Raw genomic sequence first — 23,426 nt, 5'->3', positions numbered from 1 at the left:
CACACATGACTCATCTTATTCACTTTACAACTCAAACACTAATCTAGATTGCCTAATTTTTTGAAACTAAGTTTGTAATGTTTTGCAAGTTTTTATGTGTAAACTAGATATGTATTGCTTACGCAGAACTTAGTTTGTAATCTTGTGTGACCTGTGATAGTTGAGACTAGTAATGTAACTTGCTTTAGTAGGTCATGACTTATCAAATTCCTTTTACATGTCAAGTGTTGTAGTTTTCTAGAAGTTATTAGCAAGCATCAATTATGTAATGTTCAACAAGTTGTTACGTGTAAACTACATAAGCTTGACTTGCACACAAAAAGGATTGTAATCATGTGTGACCTGTTAAGATAGGTTAGAGTAGTAATGTAGCTTGCTTTGATAGACCATGACTCATCAAATTGCTTTTACTTATCTTAAGTGTTGTATATGTTGTACAAATTATTAACACTTATCATCTTAGTATGGCCTGCAATGTGTGTGCATGCCAAGGTATGTGTAGCCTCTATTCGCTTGTAGATCTTATTTTTTTACACGAAATTATGGAAATGATCATCTATGGTAACGCTTGCGAGTACAGCTGCAACAATGTTGGCAGGGTCGGAGGGAGGCTATGTGATGGCATGAGTTATTGTAACAACCTATAGATCATTATGGTTTTTTGGGTGGTACCTATAGTTCATTATGTTTGGAAAGATATGTGTTCTGTTTTTCATGGGCGCTAAAAAACTTATGTTTTAAAATTTGCAAACTGGCCCTGTATGTTCTAAGGGCTGCTACTGGTGGCCAATTTGAAGATATGTGGTGCATTGGGTCTTAGACGCCGCAGAGAGCCCAACTAGGCTCGCTCAGAAGGAAAAAAAAACTCCAATGGATCGCTCCCTTGAAGACCTCTCTCCTCTCTCGTGAACTAGGCACGCCGCACACCCACTCCCCTCCATGCACCGCTACCCCTCTCTTCCCCTCCCCTCACGCGTCGCCACCGCCAACCACCTCGTCTTCCTCACGCCGCCTCACTGCTGGCGTCCACCCGTATCCTCTCCCCAAAGCCGTCGAACTCATATCTCCCCATCTCATCACAAGAGACGAGGGAGATCTTTTTTTCTCGAATACAGAAGTGGGAGATCGACCAGGTCTGGCGCCGGCCATGGCAGCGGCCACATCCGCCACAGGCGCAGCAACCTCGCTGAATAGAAGATAGGATAGATAGATAGATTAACACTAGGCATAACACTTTGTTTGCACCATAGCTAGCTAAAATTTACTGTAACCAGAATCAACAGCGAGCAGGATCGAAGATTGAAACAAACTTGCACCTTGAGCAATGGCGTCGGCGTGCTCTCTAGCTCTAGGAGTCTCCCTCCCAGCGCACCAGCTCCCCTTGCCTTCACCTCCTATAGCTAAGTTTCCATTTCGATATTCCTCTCGTTCGATCTCACCGATAGTGCTCTACGCGCTCTGTTTTGACTGCAGGTTGCTGCACCGTACCGTGCGAACGGCGGCCAACAATTGAGTTGTGGCTGCTGCGAGGACAGTCTCACTGGGCGCCGCCAGGAGGATACTCGGTTCAGCCATGTGTGGTGGTGCATGCACAAAACAAGTTCTCGATTAGGTCGATCCATAGAGCGTCCACGGACAAACTCTTACATGCTTGTTGCTTCTTCTCCAGATACGGCGGCGGCTAGGTGGCGGCCTTGCGGACAGTGGAGGCGGTGCTGGGCGTGCCACCGCTGTGCTCGTGTGCCTATCAGCAGCAATTTGCCAGCCAACGCTACCTCGACGTCAGGTACACACATAACTAACGCATAAACCACACAACAATCACCACCTGCATGCTCTACCCCTCTACCCTGTTCTGTTCTGTCAACTTCATTGACATAAAATTCAGTTCACAGTATATTGCATATAAAAGATGGCGCCATGGCGTAATTATGGAACTGATCATTCCATCAGACTATACAAGTAACAACCGAAATAGCTTATCCGATCGGTTTTGCTGCTTGTGTAGAACGGATGGTGAGTTCGGCAGCGGGCATCCGGTAGGAGCGGTGAACATATCACATATGCATGTACAACACCGGCTCAGGTACTTAATCAAACCCACTTCAGGCTCTCGTGATCGTTGGAAACAAACTGTGGTGTTAGGAGCAAAATTCATTTTGGTTAACTGTATAGCCCATTTTGGGAGCAACTGGTCAAGTGGAAGTTTCAGAACTGGATTTGCACTGAAAAATCAGGATTGGCATAATTATCTGATCCATCTACATGGCATGGGTCTTTTTTTAAGTCTCTACTCTAGACACATGATTGCTTTCCCTGCCATGAACTTGCGACTTTGAAACCAGGCACCGAAGTGGCATCTAGGTACTGCGACTGGCCATCACTGGATGACGTATTATTGGTATCACTACTTTGAAACCAATGTTCACAAGCTTATAATATGTATTACTGACATACATGGGTGCATGCATGGTGTACAGATAGTAGTTGTGCAGGCATTGTTGTCCAAAGTCAGTATTTTTTTTGTCGCAAAAGAGCGACTATTATTGCCGTGGCATTCTTGTTCATGGTGCAGGAAATCTCTGGACATGACAAAAGTATATATCTTGCAAGGTGGCATTGCATCAGAATGTTTTGAGCTTTTCAAGAATATAGACAAGGTAGTAAGTTTCATGGTGGATCAAGCACGATTTTGGTTTATTTGTTTATGAGCACTACCATAATTGACATGGGATTTGTATGCAAACTTCTGAAAATAAGGTTGAGTGTTCATTTTTAGTGGGGTCATATTTTGTGACAATGACTTCACAATCACATTTCTAAATATATCGTTTAATTTTACATTTTTATAAGCAGTTGGTTTTGCTTATTTCATATCACTCCATAAAAGTAGATAGTTTGAGTTTTGAAATTCTACAAATCATACTTCTGTCATTTCCTGTTCCTTCACTCATGGCTTCGTCCATTCCCAGTGACCAACACTATGGTACATATGCCACTAACATAAGTTGACTACCTACAGCTCGAAAATCCAGATTGTATAATCACCACGGTGAGAGCTGAGAACTGCATTCCTTCCAATTTGGAAAAAAGGTTGTTGGTCAATTTGCTATTTACTAGACCTAAATAGCAGCCACTTGCTTTAGTAAAATAGAGAGTAAAATTCGTGGTTTGCTTCAGTTCTTAAAACCTTTTTTGTCTTTTGATTACCAAAGTTCTCAGAAAAGTTTTCAGGACGTCTACTCAATATTTATCTTTTGGATCAAATTCAAATAATAATAAAATAAATGGATGTGATTCCATCATGGCCATTTCAAATATTTGAAAGTAAAATCCAAACATTATCCTTAGATTACAATAGGAATTACACGTCAACTGTTTGAGATAAAAAATACAAATGATTTATTATATTATTAAAACAAAAAATGAGTTAAAAAGAATGGATGTGATTTGCTTGAAAGAACATGTATGCATGTCTCCTTATCCCTCGAGTTTCCAGAAAAACAACGCTGGGCTCACTCTATTGGAATATGTTGGATCAGAAAAAAAAGCATATGTAAGAGGAAAGCTGGAGTCTGAACCTAACATATATACGTGTCTTTCCTTATAACTTATTATAAGTGTTTTTTTATGATTAGAAAAACACAATGGATTCATAAACTCTAAGGCATCTCCAACGCAGACCCTCAATTAAACCGTCCACAACCATACAGACCACATGGTCCAGACGTGTTGTGCCATCCAATGCGGGCTTGTATCGGTCCACGAGGCAGTCCGGATGTACTTTCTCCCGCAAACCGGAGACAACACATGGGGGAGGGGGGCTTTGCACGCGTCCGGACAACACCCACGACCGCTTCTGACCACCCGTGCCCACCCAAACCCCCTCCTCTCTCGTGCGCACGTGTTCCCGCTCTGCGCCAGCTGCCCGCATTCATGCCTCCGGGTACCGCCCCACGCACGCCAAGGGTACCGCCCCGCTGCACGCCGGCTAAACACACATCCTGCCTCATTCCTCCAGACTGCCCGTCTTCCACCATTAAACCCGCGCGTGTGCCAGGATAATTACTCCAGCCACATGTCCGTTCGTGAGCCGGCTGGCATTAAATAGAATGCCGGTTGGCTCCTCGTGTCCCCTTGCTATTTAAACAATGTCAGATGTCGAGCAAAAACCGCATCACACCTCCACTCACCATTTTCCTCCATGAACAATTTTCTCCATGGCACCTGATGAGCAGGAAAAAGAGTTGTCTGGCATAAATAATGGCTAGGGGGCCCGTCAAGCCCGCCGGTCACGAGCCGAGGAGTGGCGAGTTGCTCCAGATCGGCACTGAGAGGGACCACGGTAGCACGGGCATCATGGCTGCCATTGATGGTGCCATGTCGTACCTCCCCTCACGTGCCCGTGAGCGCGTCATCCGATGTCAAAGCGCGTGTCACTGCGTCCTGACTACAGAGAAAGAAGCGGGCTGCATGGACATCGACGAGGTGGTGTCCAACACGTCTGCGCTCGCCACCATCGTCGAGGAGAAGCTGTCGCTTGGGTCCCATGAATGCCATATCGAGGTGACACCAGCGTACACAGCCAGTGTCTTGCCGTCTGGCAGGCCATCGCTGTTCCCAACCCAAAACCAACTCTAACATGTGTAGCGTAGGAACCCTTCCCCACTAGCAGAAGCATCAGTTGGTTGTTCCACTCCGATGAGTGGTAGGGAGGCGAGCTGCTCTTTGCATTCAAGTATATACCTCTAGGGCTCACAGCTGCCAGACATGGGGACGACATTGGAGATCCGCTGCGGCCGGCAGTAGACTAGTCAAGGGTATCCATGTCGCCGGAGTGGATATTCATCGTCGCCGGCGCCGGCTGTAGAGTTTTTAGTTAAAAAATATGTCCAACATGTAAACGTTTTTCTCCGGTTTGTATGGAATCCACTGTGTTTGCATGAATTTCATCCGATTTTTTAAAATAAGTGTTCGAAATATATGCGGACAGCGTTGGATGGTCGATTCCTATATCTGTATCCACGGAATGATCCCCTGTCCGTGGACGAATGTGGGAGAAATTTACTGGTCGCCGTTGGAGATGCCCTAATCAAAGGCATTTCCTCCAGGCGTACTAGCAAGCATGCCTTTCCTCTACCCGGTCGGACCATTTTTGCTGGCCAATCAAGAATTGAACTCCGAAGAGAATGCATATACGTGTTCTTTGTGTTTAAGCGCGTGCTGATCAAAGGAGCTAGCCTCCAACTCTATGAAAGAGCAAATTTGTATGATAATTAACTACAAGTTGATGATGGCATGCTGAGGATCAACAACGAATCAAGGACTAGCATCTTTTTATCATGCACTTCTTAATTTGTACTACACATCTGCATAGCAAGCATCACCTTTTTTTGGTCATTAACTACGTGTAAATGGGTTTATTTGGTGTACATAATTCAGTAACTAGGAGAAAGCACTCGCTTACTACATGGTGTATGCTACACCGAACTGAGTACCAACCGTTATTTATGGTGGTGTGTATGCGGTTGGAGCAAGTGGCCAGTGAGGTTTTTACTCAACATGGATGGCAGCATAATCTCCGGATCGCTCCACCACCTCCTTCAATAGAGGCATAGCGGTCCTATATGTCTCATTGTTGTCGACATGGATGGCAGTATTTTCGGATGGAGAAAGTAGCAGAGAACATTTGGTCATGGGTATCGCAAAGAAATGACATTTCTTCTGTTCAATTGTTGTATAAAGCCGTGATGAACACAAGGTATCATGTGCTAGCTGGACTGTCTAGTTCATCTAATGTGGAAGAAAAATTGAAAAGGCAATGAAAGCTTAAGGTACAATCCAAGTTAAGAGTATTTTGGTGCAGAGTAATTAAAAACATCCTACCTTCATATGCATAACTAAAAAGGCATGTGATGGGGTTATGTGTGTGCCCTATGTGTGGCCTTGCTGAGGAAAAGTTACTTCTAATGCCTTTATTGTTGGGGAACGTTGCAGAAAATTAAAATTTTTCCTACAGTTTCACCAAGATCCATCTATGAGTTTATCTAGCAACGAGTCATGGGAGAGTGATTGCATCTACACACCACTTGTAGATCGCGTGCGGAAGCGCTCAATGGAACGGGGTTGATGGAGTCGTACTCGCCGTGATTCAGATCACCGATGACCTAGTGCCGAACGGACATCACCTCCGCGTTCAACACACGTACGGTGCGGATGACGTATCCTCCTTCTTGATCCAGCAAGGGGAAAGGAGAGGTTGATGATGATCCAGCAGCACGACGGCGTGGTGGTGGATGCAGCAGAACTCCGGCAGGGCTTCGCTAAGCAACTACGGGAGGAGGAGGAGGTGTTTCAGGGAGGAGGGAGGCGCCAGGACTTATGGGTGCGGCCACCCCTCCCTCCCCTCCCTTTATATAGGTGCAAGACAGGGGGGAGGGCGCAGCCTTGCCCCTTCCTCCAAGGAAGGGGTGCGGCCAAGAGGGGGGGAGGAGTCCATCCTCCCCAAGGCACCTCGGAGGTGCCTTCCCCTTTTAGGACTCTCCCCTCTCCAAGTCTCCTTGGCGCATGGGCCTCTTGGGGCTGGTGCCCTTGGCCCATATAGGCCAAGGCGCACCCCCTACAGCCCATGTGCCCCCCCGGGGCAGGTGGACCCCCCCGGTGGATCCCCGGACCCCTTTCGGCACTCCCGGTACAATACCGATAATGCCCGAAACTTTTCCGGCGACCAAAATAAGACTTCCCATATATAAATCTTTACCTCCGGACCATTCCGGAACTCCTCATGACGTCCGGGATCTTATCCAGGACTCCGAACAACTTTCAGTTTGCTGCATACTCCTATTCATACAACCCTAGCGTCACCGAACCTTAAGTGTGTAGACCCTACGGGTTCGGGAGACATGCAGACATGACCGAGACGGAACCAACAGCGGGATCTGGATACCCATGTTGGCTCCCACATGTTCCTCGATGATTTCATCGGATGAACCACGATGTCGAGGATTCAAGCACCCCCGTACACTATTCCCTTTGTCAGTCGGTATGTTACTTGCCCGAGACTCGATCGTCGGTATCCCAATACCTCATTCAGTCTCGTTACCGGCAAGTCACTTTACTCGTACCGTAATGCATGATCCCGTGACCAGACACTTGGTCACTTTGAGCTCATTATGATGATGCACTACCGAGTGGGCCCAGTGATACCTCTCCGTCATACGGAGTGACAAATCCCAGTCTCGATCCGTGTCAACCCAACAGACACTTTCGGAGATACCTGTAGTGCACCTTTATAGTCACCCAGTTACGTTGTGACGTTTGGTACACCCATAGCACTCCTACGGTATCCGGGAGTTACACAATCTCATGGTCTAAGGAAGAGATACTTGACATTGGAAAAGCTCTAGCAAAAACGAACTACACGATCTTGTGCTATGCTTAGAATTGGGTCTTGTCCATCACATCATTCTCCTAATGATGTGATCCCATTGTCAACGACATCTAATGTGCATAGTCAGGAAACCATGACTATCTATTGACCAACGAGCTAGTCAACTAGAGGCTTACTAGGGATGTATTGTGGTCTATGTATTCACACGTGTATTATGATTTCCGGATAATACAATTATAGCATGAATAAAAGACAATTATCATGAACAAGGAAATATAATAATAATCCTTTTATTATTGCCTCTAGGGCATATTTCCAACAGTCTCCCACTTGCACTAGAGTCAATAATCAAGTTACATTGTGATGAATCGAACACCCATAGAGTTCTGGTGTTGATCATGTTTTGCTCGCGAAAGAGGTTTAGTCAACGGATCTGCTGTGACACTCCAAAATTCTAATTTGGTTTTCATCAAAAACTTTGTTGGATTTTAAAAGAGGGCATTTAAAATTTTTCCAGAAAACCTTCCTCTTAAAAACTTCCTTTTCTTTGGCAAGGTTTTTATTTTTCTTCAAGCTATGGTGTTTGATCTTTTGAAACTTCTTCTCTGTTGGTTCCCTCTCAAATTATTTTGGGAGTTTAATCTTTTTCTTTTAAAAAGAAACTCTATGAAAATTTGGGATTTTCATATCTTGAAAACCACCCATGACTTTGTATTTTGCCCATGTGATAAAACCCCTCCAAAACCTCCCCTCCTCCTTGTAATCAACCTAAGTTCTCTGTCCCAACTAATCCAAGCAAGTTTTGGATTTTATTATAATTATTTTTCCCCTCAAATCATTTCTGAAAATTATTTGGAGCCTGAGAGTTTTTCAAAGCAAGTACCCTTTTTCAGTTGAGTTTTGACCTCAAACCAACCCTCCTGGAAAGTCCTTTATACCCACAACCCAGAACCATCTTGATCCACTCCTTCTCTTTTCAAATTTTTCAAAATTCAGTCTCTGCAAGTTTGGACCAGATTTGCCAAATTTGGTGAAATTCATATCTACACTCCTCCAAAAATTCCACCAAAAATCATGCAGCCTACTGGAGCAATGAGTAGCCACTCCACCAAGTTTCAGCTCAAGGAAAAATCCCCAGAGGCCAAATTCATTCTGTCGAACACCTTGCTTGCGCTGTTGCTGTTCATTTTCAGAAAATTCAGACTTCAGTGTCGTTTTTCGTCCGTCAGCTTCACTCACGCGTTGACAGTGCGCTTGGCGCGTTGCACGCGGCTTCTTCTCCCTGGCCAGCATCCCCGCACGCGCGCTTGGCGTCTTCCCAGCGTCGGTGGCGCCCCTGGCCGCCCGCGCCGGCGTGTCTTGCGGCGGCCGAACCCCCGTGGCAGCCGACAGGGGACGGAACGGCGGTTCAATGCCGTTCGGCGCCGCCCAACGCCCCTCTGCTCTCCGCGTGGCCTCATGCATGCCAGCGCATGCCCGTGGCACCGTCGCCGTGGCCCGGCAAGCACGGAACGTGCTCACTGCCGCCGACGGGCCCGCGCCGCCCCGTTCTATCGAACTCGCCCATAGCACCAAATCCCAGCCCGATTAGCACCTAAATGGAACCGGTGGACCTCAACGACGACGCACAACTCCCTAATTACCCCCGACCAAGCCCTGCGCCGCCGTAATCTTCACCGGAGACCCCCGTTCACGGCCACCGCCTCGGGCCGCCTATAAAAAGGGCCCCCGAGCTCACCCTCGAGCACGCACCACCTCTACACCTCACCAAAGCTCTGCCAAGCCACCCGGAGGACCTCGAGGAGGTCTCCTCCCCCAACTCCGGCCGCCCCGATCCGCCTCGGCCTCCACCACGATTCGCTCCGGTGAGGCCGTCTCCGGCGCCCAAACCCCGTCAGTTACTCCCTCTAGCACCCAGTAAGCTAACGCCAGCATCAATTTGTCCTTCGCAGCTCTCTCCGATGAGTCCCTTGACCACCCGAGCCGCCGTCCGCCGGAGCAAAGCTCGCCGTCGACGTGGTACTCGCCGGCGACCACCACCACCACCACCAACCGACGCGGGAAGGTGCCCTGAACACGGAGGTACCCTCCAATCCCCCTGCCTCGCCGTGGATCGCCGTCGGCGACCACCGCGTCTCTCGGGCACCGGCGAAATCTGCCGCCCGTTCATATATTCAAACCTGACAGGCGGGACCCGCTGTCAGCCTCTCTGTCCTTTCTAAACGAAGCGTTTTCTGAAAACGCCTTCTGCCAAATGCGCTTTCCCTTTTGGGCTGGCGTAGTTTCTGCCGAAGCGTTTTCTGTTTTCATAAGCTAGCCCCTGGGAACTTTCTGTTTCATTACAGATGAGTCCCTGGAAAAAAACCTTTATAACTTTTAAACAGAAAGGTATTTTTGATTGATTCTTTTTCTGTTCTCTTTAAAATTTTGTCTAGTTTTTTACCAGATTTATTTGAAAAATATTTGGAATACTTTTTGTGCACCCCTTGGTATTTACGATAGCGCATATATTTTCTTTATACCGTAGATACCGAAGGAGGTGACGGAGCCGCGAACTTCACCGAGCTAGGCTCCGACTACTCTGAACCAGGCAAGCATGTTTGAACTTTTGATATGATGAGTGTCTTGGCATGTTTTGCATTTAGTTAGTTTCATGGCATGTTGATGAGCATACCGAAGAACGTTATTTTATGCAATGTTGAGGTAAGTGAGTTCGATGATCCATAAGTGGATGGATGTGAGTATGCATGGCCATGTGTTGGCATGAGGATGGGTAAGATGGCAGTGTTGTAGCATGCCAGGCTTATGCCAGACTATGTGACTTCAATGTCAACTCGTATCATTCCAGTTCCTTCCATTCTTCCTTCCTTGTACTACCACAGATTTTTCGTAAGGAATATGGCTTAGTAAGTTGTAAACCGCTTCCTGGTACACACCACAAAGGAGAGGCCGTGATGATGGTTCCATGGCCCTGGATTAAAGCCAGTCATCCGGTTAGGGGGCATGGGTGTTTCCGGTTGGGACCGAGAGGGGGGCACCCCTTAGAGCGCGCGTATATAAATTTGATCCCATGCTATTCGAGATTGTGATCTCCCCGTCTCAAAAGTTTTTCTTGGACGATGTCTAGGGTGAGTCCTGGCATCGAGAGGTAGGATGGGTGTGTACTGGATAGCTGTGTTTTCTCCCGAAAAACCGTAAACGGAACTAGTCCTTCGGGACTACGGAAATCGGTTGGCTGTGGGAAAAAATTTGTACAAACTCTGCAGAGTCATATATTTCCTCCAAATCATCTATCCATGTCCAAGATCGATATTATCTTATCCTGATCAAAATTTCAGTTTTGATGACAGAGACTCCGGTGAATCGCCTGAGTGCTAAGTCCGGTTAAATGATTATTTCAGTGAATGGACTAACCCATTTATTCTCATAAATTGAATGTATATTATGAGTATTATTTACTTGTGAATAAAAGCCCTTTCTGCGATGTCGCTCAGACGTCCGACTGTGGCATAATTGTATTTTACTTTCTTTTCAAGCCCTTTATGTGGTGTCGCTAAGACGCCCGACTGTGGTATTTCTTTTAAAAGCCCTTTCTGTGATGTCGCCCCGACGTCCGACTGTGGCATTTCTTTTAAAGCCCTTTATGTGGTGTCGCTAAGACGCCCGACTGTGGTATTTCTTTTAAAGCCCTTTCTGTGATGTCGCCCCGACGTCCGACTGTGGCATTTCTTTTAAAGCCCTTTATGTGGTGTCGCTAATACGCCCGACTGTGGTGTTTCTTTTAAAGCCCTTTCTGTGATGTCGCCCCGACGTCCGACTGTGGCATTTCTTTTAAAGCCCTTTATGTGGTGTCTCTAAGACGCCCGACTGTGGCATCATTTCCTTATATTTATTTGTTCACCTTTCGAGGCGTCGCTTCAGACACCCGATCGGTCTTCATTTATGTTTCATGGGATTTAAGGCGGACTACCGCCGTTTCCCTTTTACTTACCTCATTATGCTAATTTCTGAATGTACATTGGCGAATTAATCATGACGCATTCATGCATGCATTTGTTATATCTTACATCCGAACTGTCTTGCGAGTACTTTCAAAGTACTCACTGGCTTGTTGATTTGGCCAGATGCTGACGAAGGCGATCTCATGGATGAAGAGTTCGATAGCGAGTCCGACGCCTAGAGTAATCCCAGTCAGTCTCGTGCGACCCTAGATTTGGTCACTGTATTATATCCGCTTCCGCAACCCGAATAAATTTATCGAGCCTCACCTCGAAACTCGATGAGATGCCAGTTTGAGAGTCGTGTTATCACACTCCCCACTGTGTTATTCCACCATCACTTTATCCTCGAGTCAGTAGTATGCCACCACACCATTGTGTTATATCCGCCATTATGTATAATTATTGGCGCGCTTGTAATAATTTGTTGAGCAGCCCTAGCTCAACCCTGTAATATATCCTATGCTACTGGCTTATTGCATCAAGAATTTGTCTACCAGTGAGGAGGATTTCTCTCATACTGGACTCAAAAGATTGGTTTCTCAATAAATATTTTATTGGAAAACCGGTCGTGACATCTGCGACATTCAGATCCGTATGTACTTTGCAAATATCTATGTCTCCATTTTGAACATTTTCACAGATGGAGTTGAAACGACGCTTGATGTGCCTGGTCTTCTTGTGAAACCTGGGCTCCTTGGCAAGGGCAATAGCTCCAGTGTTGTCACAGAAGAGTTTGATCGGCCCCGACGCATTGGGTATGACTCCTAGGTCGGTGATGAACTCCTTCATCCATATTGCTTCATGCTGCCTCCGAGGCTGCCATGTACTCCGATTCACATGTAGATCCCGCCACGACGCTCTGCTTGCAGCTGCACCAGCTTACTGCTCCACCATTCAACATAAATACGTATCCGGTTTGTGACTTAGAGTCATCCAGATCTGTGTCGAAGCTAGCGTCGACGTAACCCTTTACGACGAGCTCTTCATCACCTCCATAAACGAGAAACATGTCCTTTGTCCTTTTCAGGTACTTCAGGATATTCTTGACCGCTGTCCAGTGTTCCTTGCCGGGATTACTTTGGTACCTTCCTACCAAACTTACGGCAAGGTTTACATCAGGTCTGGTACACAGCATGGCATACATAATAGATCCTATGGCTGAGGCATAGGGGATGACGCTCATCTCTTCTTTATCTTTGCCATGGTCGGGCATTGAGCCGAGCTCAATCTCAGACCTTGCAATACAGGCAAGAACCCTTTCTTGGACTGATCCATTTTGAACTTCTTCAAAATCTTATCAAGGTATGTGCTTTGTGAAAGACCTATGAGGCGTCTCGATCTATCCCTATAGATCTTGATGCCTAATATGTAAGCAGCTTCTCCAAGGTCCTTCATTGAAAAACACTTATTCAAGTAGGCCTTAATGCTGTCCAAGATTTCTATATCATTCCCCATCAAAAGTATGTCATCTACATATAATATGAGAAATGCTATAGAGCTCCCACTCACTTTCTTGTAAACGCAGGCTTCTCCATAAGTCTGCATAAACCCAAACGCTTTGATCATCTCATCAAAGCGAATGTTCCAACTCCGAGATGCTTGCACCAGCCCATAAATGGATCACTGGAGCTTGCATACTTTGTTAGCATTCTTAGGATCGACAAAACCTTTTGGCTGCATCATATACAACTCTTCCTTAAGATAACCGTTAAGGAATGCCGTTTTGACGTCCATCTGCCATATCTCATAATCATAGTATGCGGCAATTGCTAACATGATTCGGACGGACTTAAGCTTCGCCACGGGAGAGAAAGTCTCATCGTAGTCAATTCCTTGAACTTGCCGATAACCCTTAGCGACAAGTTGAGCTTTATAGATGGTGACATTACCATCCGCGTCTGTCTTCTTCTTAAAGATCCATTTGTTTTCTATCGCTCGCCGATCATCGGGCAAGTCAGTCAAAGTCCATACTTTGTTTTCATACATGGATTCTATCTCGGATTGCATGGCTTCAAGCCATTTGTTGGAATCTGGGCCCGCCATCGCTTCTTCATAGTTCGAAGGTTCACCGTTGTTTAACAACATGATTTCAAGGACAGGGTTGCCATACCACTCTGGTGTGGAACGTGTCCTTGTGGACCTACGAAGTTCAGTAGAAACTTGATCCGAAGTACCTTGATCATCATCATTAATTTCCTTTCCAGTTGGTGCAGGCACCACAGGAACATTTTCCTGAGCTACACTGCTTTCCGGTTCAAGAGGTAGTACTTCATCAAGTTCTACTCTCCTCCCACTTACTCCTTTCGAGAGAAACTCCTTTTCCAGAAAGGATCCGTTCTTGGCAACAAAGATCTTGCCCTCAGATCTTAAGTAGAAGGTATACCCAATGGTTTCCTTAGGGTATCCTATGAAGACACATTTTTCCGACTTGGGTTCGAGCTTTTCAGGTTGTAATTTCTTGACATAAGCATTGCATCCCCAAACTTTTAGAAACGACAGCTTAGGTTTCTTCCCAAACTATAATTCATACGGTGTCGTCTCAACGGATTTAGACGGTGCCCTATTTAAAGTGAATGTAGCTGTCTCTAGAGCGTATCCCCAAAATGATAGCCGTAAATCGGTAAGAGACATCATGGATCGCACCATATCCAATAGAGTGTGATTACGACGTTCGGACACACCGTTACGCTGAGGTGTTCCAGGCGGCGTGAGTTGTGAAACGATTCCACATTTTCTTAAGTGTGCACCAAATTCGTGACTTAAATATTCTCCTCCATGATCCGATCGTAAGAATTTTATCTTTCGGTCACGTTGATTCTCTACTTCATTCTGAAATTCCTCGAACTTTTCAAAGGTCTCAGACTTGTGTTTCATCAAGTAGACATACCCATATCTACTCAAGTCATCAATGAGAGTGAGAACATAACGATATCCTCCACGAGCCTCAATGCTCATTGGACCACACACATCAGTATGTATGATTTCCAATAAGTTGGTTGCTCGCTCCATTGTTCCGGAGAACGGAGTCTTGGTCATTTTGCCCAAGAGGCATGGTTCGCATGTGTCAAATGATTCATAATCGAGAGACTCTAAAAGTCCATCAGTATGGAGCTTCTTCATGCGCTTGACACCAATGTGACCAAGGCGGCAGTGCCACAAGTATGTGGGACTATCGTTATCAACTTTACATCTTTTGGTATTCACACTATGAATATGTGTAACATTACGTTCGAGATTCATTAACAATAAACCATTGACCATCGGGGCATGACCATAAAACACATCTCTCATATAAATAGAACAACCATTATTCTCAGATTTAAATGAGTAGCCATCTCGCATTAAATGAGATCCAGATACAATATTCATGCTCAAACTTGGCACTAAATAACAATTATTGAGGTTTAAAACTAATCCCGTAGGTAAATGTAGAGGTAGCGTGCCGATGACGATCACATCGACCTTGGAACCATTCCCGACGCGCATCGTCACCTCGTCCTTCGCCAGTCTCCGCTTATTCCGCAGCTCCTGCTGTGAGTTACAAATATGAGCAACGACACCGGTATCAAATACCCAAGAGTTACTACGAGTACTGGTAAGGTACACATCAATACATGTATATCACATATACCTTTAGTGTTGCCGGCCTTCTTGTCCGCTAAGTATTTGGGGCAGTTCCGCTTCCAGTGACCCTTCCCCTTGCAATAAAAGCACTCAGTCTCAGGCTTGGGTCCATTCTTTGACTTCTTCCCGGCAACTAGCTTACCGGGCGCGGCAACATCTTTGCCGTCCTTCTTGAAGTTCTTCTTACCCTTTCCTGAACTTAGTGGTCTTATTGACCATCAACACTTGATGTTCTTTCTTGATTTCAACCTCTGCTGACTTCAGCATTGAGAATACGTCAGGAATGGTCTTCACCATCCCCTGCATATTGTAGTTCAACACAAAGCTCTTGTAGCTCGGTGGGAGCGACTGAAGGATTCTGTCAATGACCACCTCTTCCGGGAGGTTGATCTCCAACTGGGACAGGCGGTTGTGCAACCCAGACATTTTGAGTATGTGCTCACTGACATAACTGTTTTCCTCCATCTTACAACTATAGAACTTGTCGGAGACTTCATATCTCTCGACCCGGGCATGAGCTTGGAAAACCATTTTCAGCTCCTCGAACATCTCATATGCTCCGTGCTTCTCAAAACGCTTTTGGAGCCCCGGTTCTAAGCTGTAAAGCATGCCGCACTGAACGAGGGAGTAATCATCAGCACGTGAGTGCCAAGTGTTCATAACATCTTGGTTCTCTGGGATGGGTGCTTCACCTAGCGGTGCATCTAGGACATAATCTTTCTTGGCTGCTATGAGGATGATCCTCAGGTTCCGGACCCAGTCCGAATAGTTGCTGCCATCATCTTTCAGCTTGGTTTTCTCTAGGAACGCGTTGAAGTTCATGTTGACATGAGCGTTGGCCATTTGATCTACAAGACATATTTTTGCAAAGACTTTAGACTAAGTTTATGATAATTAAGTTCATCTAATCAAATTATTTAATAAACTCCCACTCAGATTAGACATCCCTCTAGTCATCTAAGTGTTACACGATCCGAGTCGACTAGGCCGTGTCCGATCATCACGTGAGACGGACTAGTCATCATCGGTGAACATCTCCATGTTGATCGTATCTTCCATATGACTCATGTTCGACCTTTCGGTCTCTTGTGTTCCGAGGCCATGTCTGTACATGCTAGGCTCGTCAAGTTAACCCTAAGTGTTCTGCATGTGTAAATCTGTCTTACACCCGTTGTATGTGAACGTAAGGATCTATCACACACGATCATCACGTGGTGCTTCGAAATGACGAACTTTAGCAACGGTGCACAGTTAGGGGGAACACTTTCTTGAAATTGTTATAAGGGATCATATTATTTACTACCGTCGTTCTAAGTAAACAAGATGCATAAACATAATAAACATCACATGCAATTATATAAAGTAGTGACATGATATGGCCAATATCATATAGCTCCTTCGATCTCCATCTTCGGGGCTCCATGATCATCTTCGTCACCGGCATGACACCATGATCTCCATCATCGTGTCTTCATGAAGTTGTCACGCCAACGACTACTTCTACTTCTATGGCTAACGCGTTTAGCAATAAAGTAAAGTAATTTACATGGCGTTCTTCAATGACACGCAGGTCATAGAAAAATAAAGACAACTTCTATGGCTCCTGCCGGTTGTCATACTCATCGACATGCAAGTCGTGATTCCTATTACATGAACATGATCTCATACATCATAATATATCATTCATCATTCATCACAACTTCTGGCCATATCACATCACATGACAATTGCTGCAAAAACAAGTTAGATGTCCTCTAATTGTTGTTGCATCTTTTACGTGGCTGCAATTGGGTTCTAGCAAGAACGTTTTCTTACCTACGAATAACCACAACGTGATTTTGTCAACTTCTATTTACCCTTCATAAGGACCCTTTTCATCTAATCCGCTCCAACTAAAGTAGGAGAGACAGACACCCGCTAGCCACCTTATGCAACTAGTGCATGTTAGTCGGTGGAACCTGTCTCACGTAAGCGTACGTGTAAGGTCGGTCCGGGCCGCTTCATCCTACAATACCGCTGAAGCAAGAAAAGACTAGTAGCGGCAAGCAAGTTGACAAGATCTACGCCCACAACAAAATTGTGTTCTACTCGTGCAATAGAGAACTACGCATAGACCTAGCTCATGATGCCACTGTTGGGGAACGTTGCAGAAAATTAAAATTTTTCCTACGGTTTCACCAAGATCCATCTATGATTTCATCTAGAAACGAGTCATGGGAGAGTGATTGCATCTACATACCACTTGTAGATCGCGTGCGGAAGCGTTCAATGGAACGGGGTTGATGGAGTCGTACTCGCCGTGATTCAGATCACCGATGACCTAGTGCCGAACGGACAGCACCTCCGCATTCAACACACGTATGGTGCGGATGACGTCTCCTCCTTCTTGATCCAGCAAGGGGAAAGGAGAGATTGATGATGATCCAGCAGCATGACGGCGTGGTGGTGGATGCAGCAGAACTCCGGCAGGGCTTCGCTAAGCAACTACGGGAGGAGGAGGAGGTGTTTCAGGGAGGAGGGAGGCGCCAGGGCTTATGGGTGCGGCCACCCCTCCCTCCCCTCCCTTTATATAGGTGCAAGAGAGGGGGGAGGGCGCAACCTTGCCCCTTCCTCCAAGGAAGGGGTGCGGCCAAGAGGGGGGAGGAGTCCATCCTCCCCAAGGCACCTCGGAGGTGCCTTCCCCTTTTAGGACTCTCCCCTCTCCAAGTCTCCTTGGCGCATGGGCCTCTTGAGGCTGGTGCCCTTGGCCCATATAGGCCAAGGCGCACCCCCTACAGCCCATGTGTCCCCCCGGGGCAGGTGGACCCCCCGGTGGACCCCCGGGCCCCTTTCGACACTCCCGGTACAATACCGATAATGCCCGAGACTTTTCTGGCGACCAAAATAAGACTTCCCATATATAAATCTTTACCTCCGGACCATTCCGGAACTCCTCATGACGTCCGGGATCTCATCCGGGACTCCTAACAACTTGCAGTTTGCTGCATACTCATATTCATACAACCCTAGCGTCACCGAACCTTAAGTGTGTAGACCCTACGGGTTCGGGAGACATGCAGACATGACCGAGACGGCTCTCCGGTCAATAACCAACAGCGGGATCTGGATACCCATGTTGTCTCCCACATGTTCCTCGATGATTTCATCGGATGAACCACGATGTCGAGGATTCAAGCAACCATGTACACTATTCCCTTTGTCAGTCGGTATGTTACTTGCCCGAGACTCGGTCGTCGGTATCCCAATACCTCATTTAGTCTCGTTACCGGCAAGTCACTTTACTCGTACCGTAATGCATGATCCCGTGACCAGACACTTGGTCACTTTGAGCTCATTATGATGATGCACTACCGAGTGGGCCCAGTGATACCTCTCCGTCATACGGAGTGACAAATCCCAGTCTCGATCCGTGTCAACCCAACAGACACTTTCGGAGGTACCTGTAGTGCACCTTTATAGTCACCCAATTACGTTGTGACGTTTGGTACAGCCAAAGCACTCCTACGGTATCCGGGAGTTACACGATCTCATGGTCTAAGGAAGAGATACTTGACATTGGAAAAGCTCTAGCAAAAACGAACTACACGATCTTGTGCTATGCTTAGAATTGGGTCTTGTCCATCACATCAGTCTCCTAATGATGTGATCCCATTGTCAACGACATCTAATGTCCATAGTCAGGAAACCATTACTATCTATTGACCAACGAGCTAGTCAACTAGAGGCTTACTAGGGATGTATTGCGGTCTATGTATTCACACATGTATTATGATTTCCGGATAATATAATTATAGCATGAATAAAAGACAATTATCATGAACAAGTAAATATAATAATAATCCTTTTGTTATTGCCTCTAGGGCACATTTCCAACACTTATCACATGTGAGCATGCAAGTTTATTCTTGGATTCTACTTGAGAATATTTTGACATAAAACTCCCAAGGTTGCACCCAAAAACATGGTCAAGATATATCTTCAATCCATATTTCCTTGATGCAAGCAAGAGCGCTATTAATGCTTCAGTTATGTGGGAGAATTGGAGTAGCCGTAATGAAGATACTCATGTCGAGGAGAAGTACAAGCCACAAAAATCAATGTAATTGACTGATGAATTGAATGCTTCTTTGGAAATAATTGATCAAGGGGAAGCCAAGGATGTGGATAGTCCTCACTGTCAATGCTCAATTTGAAAGTCCAAGAAAATACTTCAATTAAATTCAAGTTTCAGATTCATTTTGTTATCTTTAGATTAATGCACATAAACATCTACTTAATGCTTAATATATATAATTAGGGGTGAAGTTGTGAACGGGCAAATGAATGGAACTCAAACAAACAATCATATGCAGACAAGACCTGTGTTTGTCTTTTATTTCCAAGTTTGAAATAGTCTAGTTCGGGTTCTTACATGATAGTGCATGTCACTTTATTTTTCACCGCTACAACGACCAAACCATGTTTAAGAAAACGGTGTTTCATATATCTAGTAATAGAGTTCTTCTCTTCTCAGTTAGTACTCATGATGCCAAATGGCGCAATGGTGGTCGAGCAATATGGAGGGATGTAGACATTGCACATTGCTGGTAGTGTCTGCAGCGCTACGTTCCTTATTTCCTCAAACTGCAGCAGTTGCTGAGGTTGGACAAAGCCCTGGGTCTGTGGGTTTTGCTGAGATGGCTGGAAGGAGCCGTGGCCTGATGGATATTGTTGCTGAGGCTGCTGGTAGAAGACCTGGCTCGACGGTTGTTGTTGTTGTTTTTGTTGTTATTGATGATGCAGAATAATAGCATGAACGACATTGTGGATGACTTGGCACTGTGACAGCTCGGGGGTCTGCCACAGTTGCTGACAACATAATTGTTGCAATAGATGGTAACTTTGTTGAGATACTTGTGAGCTTGCATGTGCTATGTTGGGTTGTTGCAAGACGACATCCCTGCATGGAATCAGTTGTTGTTGCAGAATTTGTTGAAGGATTTGTTGTTGTTGTTGTTGTTGTCCTTGTTGCTGCGAAATTGCTTGTTGTGGTTGCGGATACTGTGGTTGTGGTTGTGGATATGATTGATGTGGTGTAAATGGTTGCGGCTGCGGATATGGTAGTTTTGGAGGAAATAGTTGCGGCTGCGGATATGGCTGTTGTGGTCGAAATGGTTATTGCTGCCCTGGAAATTGTTGTTGTTGCTGCCCTAGAAATGGTTGTTGTTGCACCAATAGAACTTGCTCTTGTGGTTGTTGCTGAGATGGATTTTGTGGCTGCAATTGTGGCACTGGAACTCTAACTGCAGTTGTGGCGGTGGTCGCCACGATAGCAAGGAGGGCATGGTGGATTTGTATTGACCACTGCTTGCTTGGCTTGAACGATGCACTCTACTTATGAGAATGATGGTTGAGGAAGGATGATTATCATGCTACATGCCTATTTATAGCTGCCATGGCATCATCTCCTTCACAATTGGCATTCTCTTGTCTGGAAAGTGCTTGGATGGTTCCTAAAATCATAATTTGGTATGTTGTGTTTGGTGGCACTATCATTCCACCACCAAAAAGTTGTGATAACACACATGACTCATCTTATTCACTTTACAACTCAAACATTAATCTAGATTGCCTAATTTTTTGAAACTAAGTTTGTAATGTTTTGCAAGTTGTTATGTGTAAACTAGATAAGCATTGCTTGCGCAGAACTTAGTTTGTAATCTTGTGTGACCTGTTAAGATAGATGAGACTAGTAATGTAACTTGATTTAGTAGGTCATGACTCATCAAATTCTTTTTACATGTCAAGTGTTGTAGTTTTTTAGGAGTTATTAGCAAACATCAATTGTGTAATGTTCTACAAGTTGTTACGTGTAAACTAGATAAGCTTGACTTGCACACAAAAAGGATTGTAATCATGTGTGACCTGTTAAGATAGATTAGAGTAGTAATAAAGCTTGCTTTGATAGACCATGACTCATCAAATTGCTTTTACTTATCTTAACTGTTGTATATGTTGTACAAGTTATTAACACTTATCACCTTAGTATGGCTTGCAATGTGTGTGCATGCCAAGGTATGTGTAGCTTCTATTCATTTTTAGATCTTATTTTGTTTAACGCAAGATCATGCAAATGATCACCTATGGTAACGCTTGCGAGTGCAGCTGCAACAATGTTGGCAGGGTCAGAGGTAGGCTGTTGGATGGCATGAGTTCTTGTAACAACCTATAGTTCATTATGGTTTTTTTGGTGGTACCTATAGTTCATTATGTTTGGAAAGATATGTGTTCTGTTTTTCATGGGCGCTAAAAAACTTATGTTTTAAAATTTGCAAACTGGCCCTGTCTGTTCTATGGGCATTGGGCCTAGACGCCGCAGAGAGCCCAACTAGGCTCGCTCAAAAGGAAAAAAAACACCCACGGATCGCTCCCTTGACGACCTCTTTCCTCTCTCGTGAACTGGGCACGCCGCACACCCACTCCTCTCCATGCACCGCTACCCCTCCCTTCCCCTCCCCTCACGCGTCGCCGCCGCCAACCACCTAGTCTTCCTCACGCTGCCTCACTGCCGGCGTCCTCCCGTATCCTCTCCCCAAAGCCGTCGACTTCATCTCTCACCATCTCTTCCCCTTCTCATCAGAAGAGAAGAGGGAGATCTCTTTTTTCTCAAATACAGAAGAGGGAGATCGACCAGGTCTGGCGCCGGCCATGGCAGCGGCCACATCCGCCACAGGCGCAGCCACCTCGCCGAATAGAAGATAGGATAGATAGATAGATTAAGACTAGGCATAACACTTAGTTTGCACCATAGCTAGCTAAAATTTACTGTAACCAGAATCAACAACGAGCAGGATTAAAGATTGAAACAATCTTGCACCTTGAGCAATGGCGTCGGCGTGCTCCCTAGCTCCAAGAATCTCCCTCCTAGCACACCAGCTAAGTTTCCATTTTGATATTCCTCTCCTTCGATCTCACTGATAGTGCTCTACGCGCTCTGTTTTGAATGCAGGCTGCGGCACGTACCATGCGCACGGGGGTGAACCATCGAGCCGTGGCCGCTGCGAGGACAGTCTCACTGGGAGCCGCCAGGAGGATGCTCGGTTCAGCCATGTGTGGTGGTGCATGCACAAAACGAGTTATCGATCAGGTCGATCCATAGAGCGTCCAAGGAGAAACTCTTACATGCTTGTTGCTTCTTCTCCAGATACGGTGGCGGCTAGGTGGCGTCCTTGCGGGCAATGGAGGCGGTGGTGGGCGTGCCACCGCTGTGCTCGTGCGCCTATGAGCTGCAGATGACCAGCCAACGCTACCTCGACGCCCGGTTCACACATAACTAACGCACAAACCACACAACAATCACCACTTACATGCTCTACCCCTCTACCCTGTAGTACTCTGTTTTGTCAACTTCACTAACAGAAAATTCAGTTCACAGTATATTGCATATAAAAGATGCCGCCATGGCGTAATACTGGAACTGGTCATTCCACCAGACTATACAAGTAACAAACAAAATAGCTAATCCAATCGGTTTTGCTGCTTGTGTAGAACGGATGGTGAGTTCCGCGGCGGGCATCCGGTAGGAGCGGTGAACATAACATATATGCATGTACAACACCAGCTCAGGTACTTAATCAAACCCACATCACTCTGGTGAAGCTCGCTCTAGTGATCGTTGGAAACAAACTATGGTGTTAGGAGCAAAATTCATTTTGGTTAACTGTATAGCCCATTTTGGGAGCAACTGATCAGGTGGAAGTTTCAGAACTGGATTTGCACTGAAAAATCAGGATTGGCATAATTATCTGATCCATCTACATGGCATGAGTCTTTTTTTAAGTCTCTACTCTAGACGCATGATTGCTTTCCCTGCCATGAACTTGCGACTTTGAAACCAGGCACCGAGGTGGCATCTAGGTACTGCGACTGGCCATCACTGGATGACGTACTATTGGTATCACTACTTTGAAACCAATGTTCACAAGCTTATAATATGTATTACTGATATACATGGGTGCATGCATGGTGTACAGATAGTAGTTGTGCAGGCATTGCTGTCCAAATTCAGTATTTTTTTGTCGCAAAAGAACGACTATTATTGCGGTGGCATTTTTGTTCATGGTGCAGGAAATCTCTGGACATGACAAAAGTATATATCTAGCGAGGTGGCATTGCATCAGCATTTTTTGTCCTTTCAAGAGTATAGACAAGGTAGTAAGTTTCATGGTAGATCAAGCACGATTATGGTTTATTTGTTTATGGGCACTACCATAATTTACATGGAATTTGTATGCAAACTTCTGAAAATAAGGTTGAATGTTCATTTTTAGTGAGGTCATATTTTGTGACAATGACTTCACAATCACATTGCTAAATATATCGTTTAATTTTACATTTTTATTAGCAGTTGGTTTTGCTTATTTCATATCACT

At 45.5% G+C, this 23,426-nt stretch overlaps 1 long non-coding RNA gene and 1 pseudogene across 1 annotated transcript; one reads left to right on the top strand and one right to left on the bottom strand.

Moving 5' to 3' along the window:
* Nucleotides 1-472: 472 nt before the first annotated feature.
* On the top strand, nt 473-2,816 carry LOC123135676 (uncharacterized). Its single transcript, XR_006466120.1, has 3 exons — nt 473-1,583; nt 1,670-1,786; nt 2,009-2,816. It is a non-coding gene; the product is annotated as an uncharacterized lncRNA (long non-coding RNA).
* Nucleotides 2,817-19,362: 16,546 nt separating this feature from the next.
* Nucleotides 19,363-22,104, bottom strand: LOC123138770 (alpha/beta-gliadin A-III-like; annotated as a pseudogene).
* Nucleotides 22,105-23,426: the final 1,322 nt, after the last annotated feature.

The sequence above is a fragment of the Triticum aestivum genome, chromosome 6B (genome assembly GCF_018294505.1).
Source record: "Triticum aestivum cultivar Chinese Spring chromosome 6B, IWGSC CS RefSeq v2.1, whole genome shotgun sequence".
NCBI classification, from domain to species: Eukaryota; Viridiplantae; Streptophyta; class Magnoliopsida; order Poales; family Poaceae; genus Triticum; species Triticum aestivum.
Note: the sequence above shows the minus strand (reverse complement) of the source record. Positions and strands in the feature narration are given on the sequence as shown.